Source organism: Lepisma saccharinum, chromosome 2 (assembly GCF_977018435.1).
Source record: "Lepisma saccharinum chromosome 2, izLepSacc3.1, whole genome shotgun sequence".
Taxonomy (NCBI): domain Eukaryota; kingdom Metazoa; phylum Arthropoda; class Insecta; order Zygentoma; family Lepismatidae; genus Lepisma; species Lepisma saccharinum.
Window position 1 is genome coordinate 127,340,913 of NC_139230.1, and position 23,446 is coordinate 127,364,358.

Here is a 23,446-nt window from a genome sequence, read left to right on the forward strand (position 1 = left end):
ATTATTTCTTTGTGTATGTAATTATTATTTTTTATAATTATGTAAGTAAAATAATAACAACGAACATTGAAATAACCATTTATTGCTAAGGATTCGAACGAACCTGCGACACCTGACACTTCAGAGCGTGCTAAGATAACAATCGGGAAATTATGCTTGTAAGTATTGTTTTCACCCAAAAACAGTTCTACCACCTCAAAAACATTGCTTCAATCCGAAATTATTGCATTCCTGCGAGAACGTATGTCAATCTCAATCAGTATTATCAACAATTATCACAAATTCCTGTAACCGAAATAATATTATATGTGTGAAATATAGAATTTTAGGTTGACATTTTTAGGACAGCGGACCCCTTGACCATACCCGTCCCTCTCCTCTCCTTCTCGCCCATGATGTCGAAGAAGGACAAAGAGGAATTTCATAATCGCTGATATTTAGTGTAAATACAAAATATCACTTGGTAGTTTGCTTTTGCCCCAGTGTGATTTGATTTTTTTAAATTTGATTTGGCGATATAAGTCCACTTCATGAACAGTAATGCTAATCGGGACAGTTTAAAGTTGGATCCGAACCACTTGTGTCTCCACCGGGTATCGAACCCGGAATCCCTTGATTATAAGGCGGCGACGCTACCACTGCGCCATCGTTTCCCAGTGTGACTGGACACCTTCAGAGTAAGATAGGCCCGATTAGGCGACTTAGCTCTTTTCTGTCAATTGAATATGGCAACACTGGTATGTTTCCGGTAAGGATCACCGGTAACTGCGCCGGCTAAACAGGCATGCCAAAAACCCGCCTCCTCCTCCCGCGGTCAGTCTTTGCCGGAACGCGAAGTCTTCCTTGCGTGGGTTCAGGGCCCTTTCCTCATGTTGCCTGTGGAGGGTACCGGATCAGTCCTCCTATTCGCTTTTACCGGTGTCAGGAAAAATGTCACTCTGCAATGTTTACTTTACGACAATATTACCAGTTTATGTACGTAATAATATTTTAAGACGGATTCTTCAATTCTTTATATTTTGGTATTACCTGCGGTAACAGCGGCTACATGCATTAATTGTTAAGTCATAAAAGATTTCCCTGCCGAAAAGTATGCAGCCTTGTGGATTAAAGGAGGACACCATTCTGCAACTGAGCAAACTCACCGAATATGTATTCAAGTGTTCACAAGAAACTTGTAGGTAGGTTGCTAAATGGACATTACGTTTGAACCCATGGAAATTGACATTTGGATAAGTTTTCGGTGTTACTAGTTCGATAGCTCTTTTTGTGTACAAGTTTGGTTTTCTTAGAATGTAAATATACTGTTTCTAAATTACGGTAAATGTATTAAATAATATATGACCTAGGTTAGAACTAATGTTCTAGGTCAGGGGTTCACAAGCTTTTTCGTTTCACGGCGCCCTTTAGTGTTTCAAGATTCTCCCGCAGCGCCCAAGTCAGAATGTTGGCCTTCTTAACACTTGCATTGCTCAGTTAGTGTGGTTAGTTTGCTTGCCTTAAGGTTAAGTTACAAAATAAACACATATTTCAAGTTCAGAAACATTTTATGTGTAACTTTTACTTCTTCTTCCCCTACGTGCTGTTAGGCGTTGGGATTTTATGTGTGAGAAGTACTAAATAAGCACATATTTGGAACAATCATATAATTTCAGTGAAAATTTGGGAACATTTCGCGGCGCAAACGCATAATCAAATGTACCAATATTTAAGTATCATCCTTAATGGTTCTCTATTTTGCTTCGAGTGAATAGCATGTAATAACTTTGTATTTTCCATAACCATATCATGGAATTCACTACAGGAACAACTGAAATTATATTTAGCTATTATTAGGAAACATATTGACCCTCTAGAAAGTGAACAAAGTCATTAAAAAGTGCTGCATTGGAATGAATAAAATAAAGCCATATTTCAGATAGGGGGTCCTCAAAGAACATTTTAATGATTGTGGGACACTTGTCCTGTGATAGAAAGTATGATTTCAATGCTGGATAGAGTTTAAGTATGCGCTTTACGGCTGGCAACAAAGAGAGCCACCTAGTTTTGTTATAAGAAAGAAGCTTTGAGAACTCTATCTCCACGAAGTCACAAAATTCACGTAAAGCATGTTCACGTGCTGTATATATGTAAAAATATGAGTATATTTTGTGCACCACACTTTCTATGCAAATCGGTAAACAGTCCATCGCAGTTTGTACACAATTATTCACTATATGTGCAGAACAACTTACACCTACAATCGGTTTGTTTAAGCATTCCTGAACAATACTGCAAACATTTTTTTTACCTTTTCTTGCTGCTCCTCCAAAGTTGCAGTTGGTGTTGTCAGCACATAATCCAACAACTTTAGTTTCAATGTTGTATTCATTTAATGTCTTCAGGATATACGTAGACACAATATCGGACGTGTCACCACACTGATCTTGAAAATCCAGAACTTGAACGTGCACTCCGCTCAAAGGATGGAAGTAGCGAAGCAACAATGGAAACAATTTCGTAGCTTTATGGTTCGACGAATCTGTGTAAACTGTAATGTAATTTACCTGATCCAACTCTTTCTGAAGCTCTGCAATTGCACAGGGGCTTATCACATTTGTCACGATCGCTTCACATTTTGTTCTTGCACAAGCATATTGTGGTTCGAAGCCCTTCTTAAAAAGTTTCGAACTACAATCTGTAGAACGAAACGATTGATTATGTTGCACTGTATGAAATGCAAAACACGCTTCTGCTGCTGCCAATTTTTGTTCATTAGGCCCAAAATCCTTGTTTCGAAAAAATGTAGAAAGAGTAGCACTAGATGCAGCAGCAGGGTCGGCAGATTTGTGTTTTGCCGTTTGCAGATGTCGTGTTATTTCAGACCTTCCACTGTTTGCAATTGAAAACTCACCTGAATATCACTATCGCTTTGCCTGTCTTAATAAATGGATAAAGAGATTTCAGTTCTGAATTAAATGCACATTTCCTCCTATAGCTCTTTTCAGTTGTTACGGCGTGCGCTCTAGAAGCTGGCAGGGGAAGTGGAGAGCGGGGAAACGACCTATCCAGCGCAACGAGACAGGCCGGTTAGAGAGAGAGGCTGCAGCGTTGCCAGAGTAGCGGGAAAGATGAGTTGAAATCGAAAGAACCATGAAATACAGACGTCCCATTGTTCGCGTATGGCCTGAGAATGCGTATTATCCCCATCTTGTGGTCAGTAGGATACCGATAAGTGTATGATATCAAGTGTATACGTTGTAGGAATTCTTTCGAACTGTACCGAATGGTAGCTAGCATTGTCCATTACAATCACTGCGTCTTTGATGTTCCTTTCGTCAAGCGTATCTAAAAACTGCAAAAACCACTGAAAACTAATTTACATTTCTGTAGAAAACCAGTGTGACTGGAACCTACGTGGCAAACAATAATGCTCCCACCTTTACCCACGAGTACTTTTAAACCCCCTGTACCCTCTTTATTTTGCCAGATTTTCGTTGGAGCGTAATTCTGATGTCTGTACGTTTCATCTAAATGAAATACCTATAGGGAAAAGGTTCCTTATTTTTTAGAAGATGCATTTTTCGCAAAAACGTTACTCTGGCTGTAACTATATCGGCTCTCTCCATCAGAAATCGTCTACCGTCATTGCTCTTTTTGTACTTGAACCCCATATACTTCAGTATCCTCCACAACAACGAAACTCCCCACTGAAAGCTTATTTGTGTACGCAAATGAACGAAAACTTGTTCAGTGTTGGATATTCACCCTTTACATAATACCCGAGGATAATTCTTCTTATTACGTTGTATATCTTTATCGCAAACGTCGATTGCCTTTGTGATACTGTTCCTTTTGATTCGTTTGCGCGGTGATTCAATTTACGTTGAACCCGACGCCTCAAGACTGTCTTTGCCTTCCCTAACAATACGCTGCACAGTTCGCGTACTCACTTCACAAGTTTCCTGCCTTGGCTACACACTACCTCTTAGAGGTCTGCACGGGCTCGGGCCAGGCCCTCGGGCCTAGGCCCGGCCCGGCCCGCGGGCCGGACTCGGGCCATAAATAACCAGAACTTCTCGGGCTCGGGTCGGGCCCGGGCCTTGTGGCTATTTTGTTAGCGAATATTGTCATCGAAAAATAATTTTTAATTATTGAAATTATGGTTAACTTCGAGAATGAGAATACATTTTTTTATAACAGCTAGTTAACGAAGTACAACAGTGCCCATTTTTTTTTTCAAATGCTGAATTGGAAAGTAATTTTAATTATGTTTTCGGGCTCGGGCCGGGCTCATGTTTACTTATTATCGGACTCGGGTCGGGTTCGGGTTTCTTTTCCTCGGGCCGGGCCGGACTCGGGCCTTACAATTTAGGCCCGTGCAGACCTCTACTCTTTCCTGTTCGCCATCGTACGATACTTACTGCGTTAATAAGCACAAAGCTCCCTATGGAACAACGAGAGTACAAATAAACGTCACATCACTTGCCACATACACGTTTATCGAAGAAACAATGCAGTTAGGCAATACACGACGCGACAACAATTACTCCCACGCATGTTATTCCTACATTCCGCTCATAACAAACAGGAATCAACACTGGGGCAAAACACCCATCAGCAACGCGGTGAATTGGCAACACAGCAACGTGCAGAACGAAGTTAGCGCTGCAGCTTCCTCCTGCAACTGCGTAACTCTCGGCTCCACCGCTAGGTGGTCTGTTCTCTGGTTGGTCAGCGGCATGTTCCCCGCTCCCCACTTCCCCTGCCAGCTTCTAGAGCGCACGACGTAAGAACTGAAAAGAGCTTTTTTATAGGAGGCATTTTCACCAGTGTTGCCAAGTTGGCCCTTTTGGGGCCAGAACTGGCCCTTTTGAGTACGTACTCAGCCCCAAAATTCAGCAAAGGCCCCAAGGGGCTTTTTAGCCCTACAGAGAGAAATCTTGCTACAAATCTAGCCCTTTCAGTAATGAAATGTTTATTGGTATTTCAGTAAACTGCAAAGAAGAATTCACTTAACCGACCCTCCTCTGCACCTGCAAGCTCGTCCTGCGACCCCTCCTGGGGAGCCGGTAGCAAGTGCACATTGTCACTTTATCCCCTTGTATCTGGTTTTGGTATGCTGTGTAGCCCGAGGAGAATTACGGATAACATCGATTCCAGAAAATGCGAATCTTTGTTCAGTTGCATTGCATCTGGTCCTTGAAAGTTCACAGAAGTGCGGTGCGGAATCGACGAATCGTTCGTAACAGTGAGGCTCACCCAGAGACTAGTTCGTGTTTAGCGGCCGTGTGTGTGTGTGTGTGAGTGTACGTGTGCATATATATGAAGGAGGAATATGCCGAAAATGTGTAATGCTTTTGTGTAATCTACTGCACCACAATTTAAGGGGGAAATAAATTATTTAAGTTAAGAAAATTTAATTTAGTTGAGCGTATGCCCCTCATCTTGACAGTTGATTAGTTGTGGTTCTTGAGTTTCAGAAATTTTGCACCATAACATCCAAGAATTAAGAACCAGATTTTTTTTCAGTGCGCAGCCGCACCTTTGTAAATCTAGCCCCTTGGATGTGAATTTTAGCTCCATTTTGGGTGCGATTTAGCCCGTTTTTCTCTCGTGCTGTTGGCAACACTGATTTTCACCCGACAGTGTTGAAATACGAGACTTGCACTTCAGGAACGAGACTTCGACTCTCCGCACCCCGCAACCAGTGTTGCCAATCTCCGAATGCAGGATTTCCCTTTTACCAGTGTAAAATTTCCCTTTTTCGACCTAAATTTCCCTCGATTTTCAAAACACATCTGAAGCTGTATTTTTGTATTACTATAACTGTTCATCAGGACCGTATATAAGGGGGTTTAGTGGGTTCAAACCCCCCATTGAATAAAATACTAGAAACTGATCATAGTTTCATAATATAATTATCCTAAAATAAATATTTGAATTTTAAAATAAAACACTAATGTATTGAAAAAATCCCCAAACAAAAAAAAAAAATCTGCGGAGCAATGATTGTCGGACTTTGAAACCCACCCATTGTCAAAGCCTAGCTAGGAGCCTGCTGTTAATATTTTTCTTTTGACGCCTGTTTTGCCTGAGGAACAAAATTTATTATCATTATTATTAAATATTTATGAAAATCATAAAGCTATGCACCTACACTTACACTCGTTACCTTTAACTGGTTGTAGCCAGCCTTTGAACTGCGGGTCTTCCTGCCACTCAATACGAAATTTTTTCACATGTTTCCCAGATATTTTTTCATCCGCAGATGAATCCCCACAACGTTTTCTAACCTTTTTGGGAGTTGCAGGTAGCTTCCTATCAGTCACCTCTTCCATTCTCCTTGCAACGACGTCAATGCCTTGTAATCAAGGGGTCCCGGGTTCGATACCCGGTGGAGGCACAAGTGGTTTGGATCCCACTTTAAATTGTAGGTCCAGTCGCGATTAGCCTTACTGTGCATAAAGTGGACTTAAAACACCAACTCCTTGCAGCGACACAGGACACACACACAGCCACTAAAATCGTGTCCCAAATTCTTTCCAGGTGCAGTGCGGCTCCTGCCTTGAGGCCTTTCTAGGAAACGCCACAAATATAAGACTGACCGGTCAAGGTCATCCATAACAGGGAGAAAGAAAGCTTACTGAAAAGTGTCACTGTTGCTAACTATTCATTTGGAAAAAGTACACGCTGAAAAAATATTTTCGAACTTTTTAAAAGAACGAAAATGTGAGTTTAAATTTCCCTGTTTTTTAGCTATTTTTCATTAAATTTCCCTTTTCACCCTCAATTTCCCTGTGAAGATGGAGATTTCCCTGCTTTTGGCATCACTGCCCGCAACAACTGGACAGATCGGCGCCACCTGACCCTTTTGTTCGCAACTGTTTACAACCTAGCCGTGGTAACTACACATTGTTCTAACCGGATGTTCATTCTCTCCAGCCCGACCACAAGAGAAAAGTATGTACTGCATAAACTGTTGACATGGAAAAAACAAAAGAAAATATAAATAGAAAATAAATATTTGGACTTCGTTCGGAGACCGTAGTAGAAATCAGGAGATTTCGCAGGACATATGTGAAAGAAAGGACATATCTTAATTTTATACATTGCTTCGCATTCTGCATGACAGCCCATAAAAAAAAGGACTGTACTGCGAAAATCAGTACGGATGGTCACCCTAATCTTTATGCACCTTGAGAGCTCGAAGCAGAGGAACGCTTCAGCTCTTTTCCATTCATCCGATTTGGAAACACTGTCGTTGAGACGAAAGTTGGAGAGAGCGGAGGGGTGAGAGGTCTGTTCTATGCGCGCTTGAGCCACCTGTTTTGCCTTTGCATTTGGAGCTGAAAGTGAGTCTCGGAAGGTGTTGTCCCAAACAAGTTGCTGCACAGCCGTGTCTCTGGGGACTCCCCTCTGCTGAAGCTGCACTTTCCAGTGTGGAAGTTAAACGTAAGTACATTACAATGTTGTTTTTGTGTGAAATATTGGAAATGTTATTCGCGGAACACTTCCTGTACGTATTCTCTCCTTACTTCGGACAACTACTTACACCAGACAACCACTGTAAGAACCGACTGACACTCAATACATGCCATGTTGAGCGATCGCTTCCATAACGGCGTATTGGTAACGTCGTCCGTCGTCCCCTTGTAATCAAGGTCAGTGGCGTGCCCAGGAGTTTCGAAAGGGAAAGTTATGTATACTTTTCCTTGGTAGTCAGCCCTCGTTTTGTCATAGTTTCCTACCTTTGACGTTCTTTTTGTTAGGAATACTGGGCCAAAGGGGGGTTATAACCCCCACCAATCTCCCCTTGGGCACGCAACTGATCAAGGTGTTCCGGGTAGGGATGGCCAAACGGATCCGGATCCGGATCCGAAAATTCCGGATCCGAGAGAGGTTATCTAAGTGTCCCCCTCCGATTTCCATGAAACTTGGCAGGTGTTAAGTGGGGCCAATGGAAGAAATAACTGTTTTTTTTTTGTTTCAGCTAAAAAACTGTTTTAGGGGGCAACCCCCCCCCCAAATGTCAAGATGAGGACAAATTGAAGTGAGGATCTGACCCCTGTTTCCCCCTCCGATTTCCATGATACTTGGCAGGTGTGTGTATAAACGGGCCCAAAGGAAGAAATACGTGTTTTTTTTGTTTCGGCTAAAAAACTGTTTTAGGGGGCAACCCCCTCAAATGTCAATATGAGGACAAATGTAAGTGGGCATTTGACCTCTGTGTCCCCCTCCGATTTCCATGAAACTTGGCAGGTGTATAGTGGGGCCCAAAGGAAAAAATACGTGTTTTTTTTGTTTCAGCTAAAAAAACTGTTTTTACGCGGCAAAACCCAATTAAATGTCAAGATGAGGACAAATTGAACTGGGGATCTGACCCCTGTGTTCCCCTCCGATTTCCATAAAACTTGGCAGGTGTGTGTATAAACGGGCCCAAAGGAAGAAATACGTTGTTTTTTTTTGCTTCGGCGAGAAAACTGTTTTAGGGGGCAAAACCCCTCTCAAATGTCAAGATGAGGACAAATTTAAGTGGGCATTTCACCCCTGTGTTCCCCTCCGATTTCCATGAAACTTGGCAGGTGTGTGTATAAACAGGCCCAAAGGAAGAAATACGTGTTTTTCTGTTTCGGCTAAAAAACTGTTTTAGGGGGCAACCCCCCCTCAAATGTCAAGATGAGGACAAATTTAAGTGGGCTTTTCACCCCTGTGTTCCCCTCCGATTTCCATGAAACTTGGCAGATTTATAGAGGGGCCAAAAGGAAGAAATACGTGTTTTTTTGTTTCGGCTAAAAAAAAGTGTTTTAGGGGGCAAAACCCGCCTCAAATGTCAATATGAGGACAAATTGAAGTGGGGATCATCTGACCCCTGTGTCTCCCTCCGATTTCCATGAAATTTGGCAGGTGTATAGAGAGGCCCTATGCCCCCTGTTTCTTCCTATGCCATATTTACGTGGTTTCGGGATCGGATCCCCACTTCAATTTGTCTTCATTTTGACTTTTGAGGGGGGTTTTGCCCCTAAAACAGTTTTTTTTTTTAGCTGAAACACAAAAACACGTATTTCTTCCTTTGGGGCCCTCCATACACCTGCCAAGTTTCATGGAAATCGGAGGGGGAGACTTAGACCTCCCTTGTAAGTGTATTAAGTAATAACATCCGAAAGTTCTGGATCCGGATCCGGATCTGAAAATTCCGGATCCGAAAAATTTTAGGATCCGGAACCAACCGGATCCGGATTTCGCGGATCTGGCCATCCCTAGTTCCGGGTTCGATACCCGCTGGGGCACGGTGGTTCGGTTCCCACTTTAAACTGTTGGTCCAGTCCCGATTAGCATATCTGTGCATGAAGTGAACTTAAAACGCAAATCCAATCTTGTGGGGCCAGTGATTAATTCAGGGGTGCCCCTGAGGGAAATCGCCCTCCCCCCGAAAATGTCAGTAACCTGGCAGAGCATTCGGACAATAGGTAATGAATTGGCAACCATGTTCACTTTGGCTCTTTTTCAATCACTGTAATTTAACTCTGGATTTTTGTCAATAATAAACACTGTTACAGTCCTCTTTATAATTAAAAATCAAAGTAATGAACTAATTTAAATTATCGTTCGTTTTGGTAACTGATAAATATTAATGCTTATATAAGAAAATTCAATTTCATTGAAACTCAACAATGGACACGCGTAGAGCCGCAGGACTGGTGTAATGTAAGCTTCTATTGTGAACAAATTTCAACTTCGTACAGCAATTTTAACAGTTAGTCTGTCAAGAGTTGGCTGATGATTGATCTAGTGCAGTCTTATCGATATTTACACGTAATTAAACTACGTATTAGAGGTAGGGGCAATTTAAAAATGTTAGTATTGTTTTTATTATTATTATATTTTTTGCATATGACATTCCCCCCGGGAAGTTAGAGGAAAGTAGCCATGTTGCACTGTGTTGAGCGATCGAAAGAAGGTACGTTTTATGACATTTCGTTTATAGCGTGAAAAGATAGGTGCAAAGTGTCTTTTGTGCGTTTGTGCTGGCACCGAGGGCGAAAGGTAAACTTGTGTGGAAGTATGCCTGGCCTTTCTTTGAAGCTGTATGTTCACAATTAAGAAACGTCGTTATATTTATTGCTTCGAGCCTATGCAGACAAGGGCGGCGAGAGGGATATGTGAGGCAGCATTTACTCTCCTACACTGACGGCAAGTCTACACCCAAAGATCAGCCGATGTCCTTCGCATTGTTGTTAAGAATTGTTTCTACTTTTTTATTATTCAGGTAGCCTATTTGTGGTTTTCGATCATTTCCTACAGCCCAGTGGAAGTTATTTTTTTTTATGACAAATGTTTTTATTATTATCCTACATCCCTACTTTTGCCTCTTCGTTTTAGAGGCGCAACCACGAATTTTTATCTGGGGGGCAAGTACTAGGATAAACGTACCAATAATAATAATAATAATAATAATAATAATGCTAATAATTATAATGTTAATAACAATGATATTATTATCATATTATTATTATTATTGTTATTGATTTGCTTGATTTTACTTCGGTTTTGTGCCACTTTTGGCTAATTTGCGAAGATGGGGACGAGTGATGATATGATGAAATTGATGAATGGAAACTCACAAACATCCATGCCCAAGTCGGGATTCGAACCCGGAACATTATTATTATTATTAGTAGTAGTAGTAGTAGTAGTATCAAAGACGTTATTACCGTCGTAAATTTTGCAAAAATGGGGTAGAAGTTTGTGATAAAACATTTGTGTTCGAACAAACTATTTGAATTATTTTTTCAACACGTTCAATTTCACATTAATAATGGAAAACAAGCAAACAATTTATTTTTGAAAGACAGAAAATGCTTGATAATATTTAAATACATTACACAACCAATTCATCCATCTCAATAAACTAACAGCAAAAATTACATAACTTGTCTCCAGTGGCGTATGGTGGTTCTAACAAGTGGGTACTCTCCGACCCTTGTTCCTCAAACTCCAAAAGTTCCGGTTCAATTTATGTCAGGATCCATATTGGTTTTAGGAATATTGTGTCGGAATGTTTGTCTTATTGCTAGGAACACAATCAATTAATTCTCGTAATTGCAGTTTAATATACGTGTAGAACTTCAAATAATAAAACAAGACATTATTATAAAGCTATAAAAAAAGCAACCTGTGAAATATAAAATGAAAGACGTGCACTAGTGAAATGAAAACCCGCAATACTTTAATACAAATAATTTAAGTGCAAAATTCAACTTACTCCAGGACCCGATTACTTGTGCCGTACCACATCCAAAGCACGCTGTTTGTCCAGTTGCTCGTCAATATGTGTCTGTGCGAAAGATTGCAGATTAACAAAGGAAGTTGTGACTTTTGGATTTTTCATGTTTGGAACAAGCGTTGCAAAGATTACAGTATCCGCCACGCGTCCATACATTCTATTCAGCCCCGAAAACTAAGCACGGCGAACAAAAAAGCGAAGCTTATTAACATTTATACTTCCTGTCAACCATTTGTTTTGTCATAATTTGCTTGCGAAAATGCCTCACATATTCCCGATTTTTGTCTTTGTGTGTAGAAATAAGTTCAAGCGATGACACTGGCCTACCCGTATTAACAATTTGCAACTTCTCCTGAAAATATCTTCTTCCAAAAGGTTTCGCCAGCAAATCTTGTATCACATCCATTACCCTTTAACACAGCACTATCACGACAAACACTAACACCTAAATAAATAATAAACACGAAGCACAGCACGAAGCCAATGACTACACGCATTCAGTTTCACGCGCCAAACTTCTGTTGTGTTCCTGGCTCAGAATGAAATTGCCTATGAATGATAAAAAAAAAAAATCCCTTTCCGAGCTCGAAATGACAGGTTTTAAAAGTTCAAATCATTGCAGGCCAGAGCCAGAATTTTATTTCGGGATGGGGATAATCCCTTATTAGCAGCCGCCACATAAAATTAAAACAGTGGGGTTAGAAGTCCTGAAGATGAATCTGAGATTATTACAACGTATTATGCAAGGTGTTTAATCCTGCTAATGAAGTAAAATTAATTACCACTATACACTTTTTAAATTAGATATTTGTAGGATTTTGGGGAGGGGGGTTTCAGTCCCCCGAGTTCTCCACCTGGCTACGTGCCTGATGTGTTTTTTTCGTTTTATGTTTAATTCGTTCATCTTCATCACTATTAATCTAAAGAGGCGGAATATAGCAACTTAAATTAACTAATATATATATATAATTTATTTTTGATCTTTCCTCTTAAAAAATATTCAGTTCCGTGAAAGAAGTATTCTCGCTGCTTTTGAAGATTAGAGAGGAGAAACAAATACTATTTTTGTAAATACAAGGATGGGGGGAGTCAGCATATAGGTGCTTTAATTGCTTAAGCTTTGAACTTCAATTTAGTTTGCTTCATCTTCAATATTTAAGCTTTTTTTCCTTTTGATAAATTTATGTTCAAGTAACAGAAATGAGCAAGACAGAAGCAAAATTAGCGTAGAATTGGTTTGCCCATGTTATTCAATTTTCCTGTTCTTCGCACTCTACAGGGTATGTTTTCCCTCGTTCAGCGGAGGGAACGGAAAAGGCTCTGAAGGTTGAGAGTGCGACCGGTGGACTCCCACACGAAGGAGCACAGATTACCCTGGGCACGGAGAAGCAGTGTTTCCTTCCCTCTTTCCTCCCTCCTCCCTCCTCGCCAAGGGTTGTAAGGGAAGCGGGAGGACTGACGTCAGGATGAGATTCCCTGAAGTCATTCCACCGGCTGGAGAAAAGTTCCCGGCAAACGATTGGAAGCAGGGGGTGCTATTCCGGCTTCCCGCGCTACGGCGGCACGTGAAGGTCTTCTGCTAGAGTGACGTCAAAAAGGGGATCCCTCAGCTGCGGGCCGCTTAATAACATGTAAAATCATACAAGTTTATCGCCTCATAGAGACGATTATAACTCTTGGGAAGCAATGTTTATAACATGTAGTTCTTCTTCACTGCTTTCCCGTACCTTCTCAAGTTAACTGAGGATTTCAAACGAACAAATTCATGCTGAATTCAGCAAAAAGGGAATCAATGTCTTTGGGTCTTTAACACTATTTGTCTACACTTCTACACGCAGCAATAAAGTTGGTTGATTGGTTGATTTGGTGTTTTAAGTCCACTTTATGCACAGTAAGGCTAATCGGGACTGGGCCTATATGCTAAAGTGGAATCCGAACCACTATGTGCCTTCACCGGGTATCGACCCCGGGACCCCTTGATTACGAGACACAGCAATGAAGTTAAATGATTATTAGATGAGAGTCTCATCTTGAGACGAGCACAATAGATAGAACACCCGAAAAATCGTAAAGTGAAACAATTTTAAATGCCTGTGTGTGCTGGAGGGGGGTCGGGGTAGAGTCTCGTGCGCATATTTTCATGCAAATAGATTACTAACTTAATTAATTATACCACGGACATAGCTGCAACAGGATCGAGAGAGTAAGATTGAACGGAAAGGATTAAGTAAGTCCCTCTACATGTATATAACGGGTCTCCATGACAGCATAACGCTTTAGGAAGCCAGAGGCCCCAGTTTGAACCATAGTAAGGCATATAGCAATGTTTGTCTCATTCTCCACTCATTAGTTTATCCTTCATCCTCATAGTAGCGATCAACCCAGTAGAAATTCGTCTTTAAATGAACGACACATACATACATATTGATTTATTAGTATTTCGTTTTTCTGCTACTTCTGGCTAATCGCAAAGATGAGGATGATTGGTGATAAGATGAGGCGGATGAAGGGACAATCATAAACATTTAAGGACAACACAATACGAGCCCCACCAAGGATTATAATGGCCACGAGTCCAGACGCCAGAGCCTCGCTAGTCACTAGTATGTAAAATGCAGTGGTATGAGTTCTGTCGAGTTGCATCCACGGGAAGCTACAAAATTTCGGTGTTGTGTGTGTGTGAATAAAACTATTATTATTATGAAGTTACAGTTATGCAATAATAAACGTCTAAGCCGTATGAATGCAAATATTGCCATTAGTTTCAATAATACGAATATCTATAACAGTATCCTTCTTATTTAATTGTTATTTAACACGTAGTTTTTTTTTTTTGATACGGAAGAAACATGCATCAAATTATGTCAATATATTGTACATATATTCAGGTAATGTTGTATTTTAAAAATTTCCAGCAGTAGAATTTCAGCAACTTCTTTGCAGGGGCGACTTATTGTTGACAAGAATTAATTGAAGTTACTGCTGCATAACGTTATAAGTACGAGTATATTGCAAAATCATAGACAAAATGCAGTGGGTGGAGGATGTCTATGCAATATATCCTAGTGGGGGAATTTTCTTTAAGAGGATTTTCTTAACTAGAGAGATAGCATTCCAAAACCTTTCCCTCTTTGAGCACTGCTGCCTCTCCTGTGAAAAAATCTTGCGGTCGTCCTTGTCAAATTGCGTCATTACGAGGCAAATATTTTTTTGTTATTTTTGGGTTGGTTGCTTTCCTGTAACTTTTACCTAATTGGAAGGCGAGGATGAGTAACGAATTGGTGAAATTGATGGACACCCGCAAAGGGACACAATTTCCAGGCGGGACTGGAGCCTTAAACCTTCGCTGGGTAGCGAGATCGTTACTGAACCAATTAACGTTCTCATCTATTTCTATTTTGAGGGCCTCCCGGATGGCGTAGTGGTGGCGTTATCGCCTTATAATCGAGGGATCCCGGGTTCGGTACCCCGTGGAGGCACATAGTGGTTCGGATCCCACTTTAAACTGTAGGTACAATTAGCCTCAATGTACATAAACTGGACTTAAAACGCCAATTCAATCAATCTGTTTTATTATTTCACGTTGCTTTTTGACATATAGAGCAAACTAGGGCAATGAAATGAAAATGAAAGATGAAATAGATAAGACACAATGATACACACCCATGCCTCAACCAAGGTTCGCTTCTGAGTCCATAGAGCGTTACGCTAGCGATTCCTCCAGGTAAGGGATATACGATAGACGATTTGACGTACACCGAGGGGGTTCATACCTGCAGTTGGGAACATTCAAATGGAAAGTAATTTCTTCCAGTTTCCGAAAGCGACATGGCTTTCATTGTTCGGTATAAGCCAACTTCGAGGCACAGATTTCTCCCAGATGTCAGAAAAATCTGCAGGTCCAGTAGTAGCGATCAGGTATTCGTTTACAGAAGTGCTTGTGCTGTTTGTCTTGAATATTAAAGCGAGTAATTTTAGGTCGTATTACGTTTATTCGGTGTCTGTACCATGAATAAGCGTGCCAAAGGTAAACATTCTTGTGCTGTTGCAGAGTGTACCAATTGGGGCTTTAAGGAATCTGGCACCACATCTATTTCTATTTTGAGGGCCTCCCCGATGGCGTAGTGGTGTCGTCGTCGCCTTATAATCGAGGGATTCCGGTTCGGTACCCGGTGGAGGCACGTAGTGGTTCGGATATGGAAAAAGTTATTCAATTTGAGATTGTGTTTGCATCCTTCCATGTGTCAACTGTTTCCAAGCAACATAAAGTTATGGACACTCTGAAGACAGTACTTCAGTCAAAATTTCCTGAAGTTAACGAAAAGATTATTTCCCTGTATGTCAGAACAAGAACTTTTATTAGAATTCGACATTTGAATAAACTAATGAAACTCAAGTCCATGGAAGCAAATGCAGCGAATGTAGCATCGTCTTCAAAATCATAAGTCTCCAGGAAGGGTAAGTTGTAATGAATTTTTATTCTTACTGATATTTATTTCCGCCTCGGCCTCCACCGTATAGTGATTAACAAATCACATTGCTAAACCAAGACAGAGGCCAGACCTGTTATTCATGTATTTGTTATTTGACGTCGCTTTTTTACCACTTTGGTAAATCGCGGCGATGAGTGATGATCACATGAAACTGATGAAACGGCAGGCACAAAGAACATCAATGCCCACGACGTGACTCGAAGTCGGGAACTTCAGTGACGGGATTCAAAGTCGAACACGCGGTTGACCAGATTCGCCATCGAGCTGGCACGAGTTTCCTTGAATTTATTAAGGGATTACGCTTTCCCACGACATTGCATTTTATCCATTTATTATTTATTTATTAAGTTCTAAAAAACATATCTTGATGTTACGGTTTTTTAAACACAAATCAGTTTAGGTAGAATATTTCTGCAATTTTACCATAGTGTAAACTTTAATGTAAGCGAAAGCATGTGTGAATCACTAGTTAAAGATTTTCACATCTACAAAAAAAATATCCAAAACCCATTTCCACCTCACTCAAGGATTATGTTAATTCAATTCAAATTGTACGCGGGTTCAGTGCCATGAATCTAACCTTTACTCAACAGAATGAGATTGGTTCATAGAATGTATCGCCGAAAATCAATTTCGCTGATATCCCGTTGTCGCTGTTCAATTTTCATTAGATACGAGCTCCAATTACCATTTTAATCCTCCGTTTTAAAAGTTATTCAAACACAAAAATAGTTATTGGGGGTCATTTTAAAGTTTTTTTTTACTTTATTACGGTCTTCATTTGATTTTTTTCTAAGAATTTCGGCGGGCTGCAGCCCCTTAAGCCCCCCTGCGTACGCCAGTGCTTGCCACACTCATCTAGCCTACGCTCCTATCAAATTTATCATTTCATCATTCATTTTTATTGTTGCGGTTACCCTAAATACGTAGAAAAGCGACGTCATATAACAACAGCGACAGCGACATCCTATGTATACTAGATATATAAATTATAATGAACAAATTATTAATAACAAACATCTGTGAAAATTTGAAGGTATGAAGGATAATAAGTATTGGTGTGGTAGCGAAATATTTAATACGTAAAATTGTATTTATTTACCCATACGCAACTTCAGATTTCAATGTAGGGGCGATATAAGAGGATAGTCGTGATTACTTTTTGTTTGATTTGTATAACGCCATATATTGTAATTGCGTGCTGTAAACTTCTTCATATTATTGCCTAGGTCTTATTCCTTGAGTTTTGCTTATTATTCTGCCTCAAATGGTTAATAGAACCAAGATATGGACAATTAAAAATGAAAATATTTCCCGTAAGCTTTCATTGCTACGCGAGCCTCGCCCCTTGACAGATCCCCTTGGTCACGTCAGAGCTCGTTGCGGCTTCTGGCCAATGGGAGAGCTCCGTGTCTCGGAATGCTCTTCCTAAAATACTTCTATATTCCTTGGATTGGAAGCATTCGCGCGCTGGAAGCAAAGAAATGTATGCATCGAAATTGGTTTGGAAGAATATTGCGAAGAAATATATATATATATATATATATATATATATATATATATATATATATATATATATTTTTTTAAAAAAAGAAATACAGCCGGGTCATCTGCGATTACCTAGATGACCCAGAGTATACGCCGCTGCTTGTCTCTCAAATGTGCAGGCTCCCTTTCGTCAAAACAATTGTTCATGCGTTTCAGACGAAATAAATTAAGACAAGTCTAATTTCTCTGTGTGAGAATGTAAAATGCATTACAGAGAACAAAGACAGATTGCGAGCGAAGCGAGCAAGAAAATATTTAGATCCAATTTTTCTTGCATGCTGAAATCAATATTGATTTAATAGGGTGCAAATAATTTCACGGTACGCCAATGCATTTTCTCTTTTACAACTTTTGTGCCTCCCCGAAGGTGTAGTGATCGTCGCCTTGTGATCAAGGGGTCCAAGGTTCGATACCCGGTGGAGGCACATGGCACAGTGTTTCGGATTCCACTTTAAACTGTAGGTCCAGTCCCGAGTAGCCTTTCTGTGCGTAAAGCGGACTTAAAACCACAAATCAATCAATCAATTTTACAACTTATTTTCATTTAGATCATTCGGCGCCCAGGGCCTACACCCGCCGCCCCCTAACTATGGTTCTGAACTTGATAAGACCAAGAAAAACAGGGAATGCAAGCGAAGCGAGTAAGAAAATTTTACGAATATTGTTTTTATTTGCATAAAATTTGAAGTTGTGGGCGGTAATTGACCCCTGCAGGTACACTTGGCCGTCAGTGTTCCCCCCCCCCTTGCCCCCTAGAACTCATTTCCGTCCCTCCCTCTGGTTGCGCCGCGCCACTGCTTCGTTTCTTCCAAGTCGACTGCAAAATAAAAAATCGTAAGGTCGTGCTCAGGAAATTATTTAACACGTGTTGTATCGTGACGGATAGTTTTTTGTTAATACACAATTCTATGTGATAGTAAACGTACCATTTCAGATATTTTTCAAAAACTGTTAACAGAAGGCCCAAAGTTCGTCAATAAATATTACAGTGTGTTGTCGAGAACAGAGCGGCAGAAGGCGAATCTAGCGAAGACGAAGGTTGTGCTGTTCGCGTTTTCTCCTAACATCACATCGTCTGGGCCAGACGGAAGGTATTATGTAAATGAACGCAGAGGGGGACAGAGCAACGGAATAATTTTCAGAAAATTGAAGGGAGTCCAAAGAGTGATTGATGATAACTACCTGGGAAAAGTAATGCGATTGAGTACCAAAACTAATGGGAAAGGAAGTTAACTTTCTCTTCATAGACAAGGTTTAACATTAGGAGAAGGTGCAGCTCAAGAAAAAGGATTCACCTGGGCGAGGTGTTTTATTGCACCTCCTACATTTCACGCTCCCCTTCCACCGTCCTCCTACTTTCCATCTTCCTCCAATAAGAAAAACGTCCATGTTGTATATTTACAACTTTAATGACGAAAGACAATAGTCTTATTTTTAAAATACTTTAAGCATTATTGTTCAAGGGAACCTGGGTTCGATAGTACAATGTTTGATTTGATTTGGTGTTTTAAGTCCACTTTATGCACATTAAGGCTAATCGGGATTGGACCTAGAGCTTAAAGTGCGATCCGAACCACTTGGGCCTCCACCGGGTATCGAACCCGGAACCACACTGTACAATGTGTTTGCAACATGAAAACAGCATCTTTCGCTTATAAGGCCTATATCGAATATAAGCGCGCTACGGCGACAGGGATCCGGGTTCGAATTCCAGAGCATGAATGTTCTTTATGAGTGTCCCTTCATCAATTTCGTCATATCATCAGTCATCCTCATCTTCGCAATTAGCCTAAAGTGGCAGAAAATCGAAATAAATGAGATCAACCAATCAATCCCGGATTCGATTTCGGGGGTCGACTTGTTTAAATGTGTTACTTGTCTGGCCCCCCACACTTTACCTCCGCACTCGAGGTTCGGTGCGCTTCGTACTCGGCTCTGATTTGTCTAGGGGTATCTTTCTTTGTACGAACATGCACATGGGTTGCAACAAGTCAACATAATTATAATTAACTACAAGAGACAACGGATAACCTTTATGAAACCTTTTTGATCAGGGGAATAAATTACCTTGTCCAGCAACTGTGAAATTAAAACCAGAAATTTTTGGATATTTTCTAAAGTTAAATTTAAATATATACAAGTCGTATCCGAAGGTTCATTTCTGTAATTATCGGGCCAAAACTCTAATTTTGATGTTGGCAATCTCTATTGTTTGTAACTGGATGCTTTACATTTCATGAATTACATCGGGGGTACGCTTGTCACTAGGTATACTCGCGTTACTCCAAGAAACGTCTTAACAGGAGCGATGTCGCCCGATGTGTACATTTCTCAATCTCCGCGGTGACAAGGCACTAGGCTGCCCGCCGCACCGTAATTACTTCAAAATAACATCCAGTATAAACTACCTCTTTACCTGTAAACTGGACACCAAGGCACTAGCTTGCCCGGCAATCCAATCTCTTACAGCATCCGTTGTGGGAGATCTGTCCTCCGGTCCTAGCTGACCGAAGCAAAAAACAGCCTCTCCCTTCCAAGTCTCAGTTCCAACAGCCGACCCCCCCCCCCCCCACTCTCACCTGGGAGTTTATGTATGTTTGGTTGGCGTCTGTTGCCAACGGCCCTTCTTTCAAAATTTTTAATCTTTAACAGCTAAACTGCCCGCCTTTTCCTTGAACGTTCGAAACAGGAAGAAAGAACAGAGAGCTACATGTTTTTTTTATATACATGGAATATATACGAACCTAAAAATGCATAATAAATTGAGATACACTTATCACATATTCATAATTTTATACACGTAATTACCTAATTAATTAACATGTTATTAAATATTTAAATAAGGAAAAAACACTGTTGCCGTGACACGGGATCAGGGTAACAGTGTAGCAATCGAGTTCCTATTAACCTGCCCCCATGCACCTCACAAATCCGCCAGTGGCTACGGGATCATCAACGTAGGTGCCCACCCCCAAAGGCCAATAGCGCATCCTCCAGTTCATGTCCTAATCCCCTGTAGTATTTAATTACGACAGTGTGTGTATTACTACTGAAAGTCACTTCTTAAACTTTACTGACTACTTTATTTTAGTTGCCTCCCCCAAATTCTTCCTTTTCTTCATCTAACTGAGTAAATATGGTGCACCTAGTGTAGCAAAAGCGACTTGGAAGTAGCTAAAGTAAATTAATTACTAAGGAATTCTGCCTCATCACACATGTTGGAGCGTAATGCCAATGAGTAAACGTTTTAAACATATGTTTTTAAAAAATATATAGTATACATGTTGAACTTTATATTATTTTAAGAAAAAGTCCTCCAAAATTTTTTTAATGTGAAAATTGTTACAAATCAAAGAGCCATTGTGCTATGTTAGGCTTTGTATTGCCATGCACATATTTTATTGGGAAACACTTGACAGGAAACTCAAATTTAGGGGGGGGGGGGATGATTGGAATCTCCTTTGACAGGGTGAGATTTTTTGTATGCGAGATTTTATAATTTTTTTAAAAAAATTCATTTCCCTGGAGATTTATAATGATCTGAATTATCTATTATTAGTCATTGTTACACATTAAGTGTGTGCTGTGGCGGCGATTTGGTACAAAACTGGAGAGACAAATACATTTTACTTTCTCTTGGTAGACAAGGTTTGTTAGAGTGGAACAAAAATGGCCAAAGGCGGAGGGGGGGGGGGACATCTGCCCATCATCGCCGCCATTGACTGTGTGTAACCAGTTAATAGTCATCTATGATAATAATAATAGTAACTTAAGTTAACTGGTGGTTAAGAGACTAGTTGAATAATTTGATTAAATCTGTTGTTTTGTGGTTTAAACTACTGGAGCAAAGAGGGAAAGGCAATTATGTGCTAATGTAGATTTCTATATTTTTACTTCAAGATTACATCAAATACACCGCAAGGTTTTTCTGTATGTCATTCACCTCCTTTCAGAGTGGGCTTACACGATACAGTAGTCGGTCAGCAGTTTTGTTTTGTTTGAAAATACAGTTTTGTTTCGTGTTGAGCAGATTATAACTTATTTTTATGTTGCGACTAATATCACTTTAAAATAGCAGATTAAAGCGATAATAGTGCCCTGCAAGGGAACCTCAAATTAGACTTCATCCAAAATATTTTAAATTTTCTGGAGGAAAATTATCTCAATTAATAACTTAATCCATTGCCAAAGATTTTGGTTAAAAATAATATTATGGCGTACTTGCTAAAAAATTAAATATGCAAGTTATGATAGGAAATGCATTTAAAATTCACGAAACAACAGGCGAGGAGAAAAATAAACCTAAAAAATTAAGAAAAATGCAACAAAAACGGCAATTAATACTGAAAAATGACCTAAGAGCCCCAAAAGGCTGGAAAATTTTAAAAATGCAAAATAAAGACAGTGTTTTCTGGTTTTTAACTAAACTGAAACGGACTAACTGTCAGGTTTAGCATTGTCTTCAAAATCCAGAAAGAAAGCCGCCCCCCGTGACGGAGTGGTTAGCACATCGCGCTACGACGCCAGGAGTCTTGGGTTGGAATCCTAGCCTGGGCATGGATACTTGTGAGTGTCCATTCATCAATTTAATCGTATCATCACTCATTCCCATCTTCGCAAATTAGCCAAAGTGGCACAAGAAAGCGAAGTAAAATAAAGCAAATCAATCAATCAATCCAGAAAAAAAGAAGTTGATTTGTTATCAACTTCCGATCCCTACTTATGACGTTGTGATGCAGTTTGTAAATATTTAATTCACGCACTAGCGTATGCAGCTGTTTTTTTTTTCTATCTGAGTGGCTGAAAATGTAAAAGGATATATCACATAGCTGGACTGTAGAGATGGGATACATTGTAAAACATTTCGTCATTGCCAGTTTTACTTCCGTTTTAAAAGCTGTTCAAAGGGGGGGGGGGATGTTAATCAGAGGGTTTATTTTAAGGAAAGTTTCCATCACCACTTTGGTAATTCTTCTTGTAAGATGCAGATGGCATGCCTTGGACAAGCTGGTTGGTTTCGAATTACAAAACACGTGGTATTTGTGATAAACTTAAGCTAAAATGAAGTACGTAAATTAAAGTTACTATACGGCGTACGCTTTTAGAAGGAACATGAATTGAGGACTAAAAGTGGTAAACGTTGTAAGTGCCAAAAGCGAAAGTGTTGGGAAATCGCATCGTTTCGCACATCAGCCCGTAAGAACGTGCACACTAGTGAGCTCTTTACACGCCCTTTGAACTACCAGCCACATTTCACGTTTACCACATTATAAAGCATGGCACATTTCACAGTTTAACGTGAAAAACGGTGTTTGAATTATTGTTGCACTTACAGTGTTTACCAATTTTAGTCTTCAGTTCAGACAATACCCAGCCAGTGCTGTGCGCTGTTGCCAAACCAACTGCTTGCGGAAGGGAAACAGAGAATTCGTTGTGTCCAATATTCAACTTTTTATATATAATGCATACACGTGATATTATTGATTATTATTATTGATTTGGTGTTTTAAGTCCACTTTATGCACAGTATGGCTAATAGGGACTGGACCTACAGTTTAAAGTGGGATCCGAACCACTTGTGCCTCCACCGGGTATCGAACCCGGGACCCCTTGATTACAAGGCTATGACGCTACCACTGCGCCATGGGGGAGGCCCTACGTGATATTTGAGTGCAATGAAATATGTATCAATTGTATGAATGAGTAACAACAGATTTCCCCACAAGTACTACAAAAATGTTGAAGATTACTTTTAATATTAATTACATTTTTTTTCTGTGTTACAAATTTTAAACAGATCACATTAACTAATGATTTGGTAGAATCTGAACGTAAACTAAATTTATGTATTTGTAGATAACAAAAACAATAACTTGAAAATAGGGTGGGCGGGTGCTATGACAACTTCATTTCCCTGAGTGGCTAATACTGCTTCTCGAAATATTGACCGATCGATGCACATATGTGCAATAATAGTGAACATCGTTTCCGTGGTCGGATTTCTGGTGTCATCGCCTCTAGTCCAGTGTGAAAGCGCCGCCCCTCCCACACTGTTTTCTGCGAATGGTTTTATGAAATGTGCGTGGATGGACATTATTAAAGAATTAGTTAAGCGTTTCAATTAATAATAATTAATCAT

General features: G+C 40.1%; 1 protein-coding gene across 2 annotated transcripts in view; it reads left to right on the plus strand.

Annotated features, from left to right (window-relative positions):
- The first annotated feature begins 7,322 nt into the window (after positions 1-7,322).
- The window catches only part of LOC145984493 (histone-lysine N-methyltransferase NSD2-like), a 514,670-nt gene continuing 498,546 nt past the window's right edge, over positions 7,323-23,446 (plus strand). For both annotated transcript variants that reach the window (XM_083118148.1, XM_083118150.1), the window contains exon 1: positions 7,323-7,434. The gene's annotated coding sequence lies outside the window, so the exon portion shown is untranslated. The remainder of the gene's footprint in view (positions 7,435-23,446) is intronic.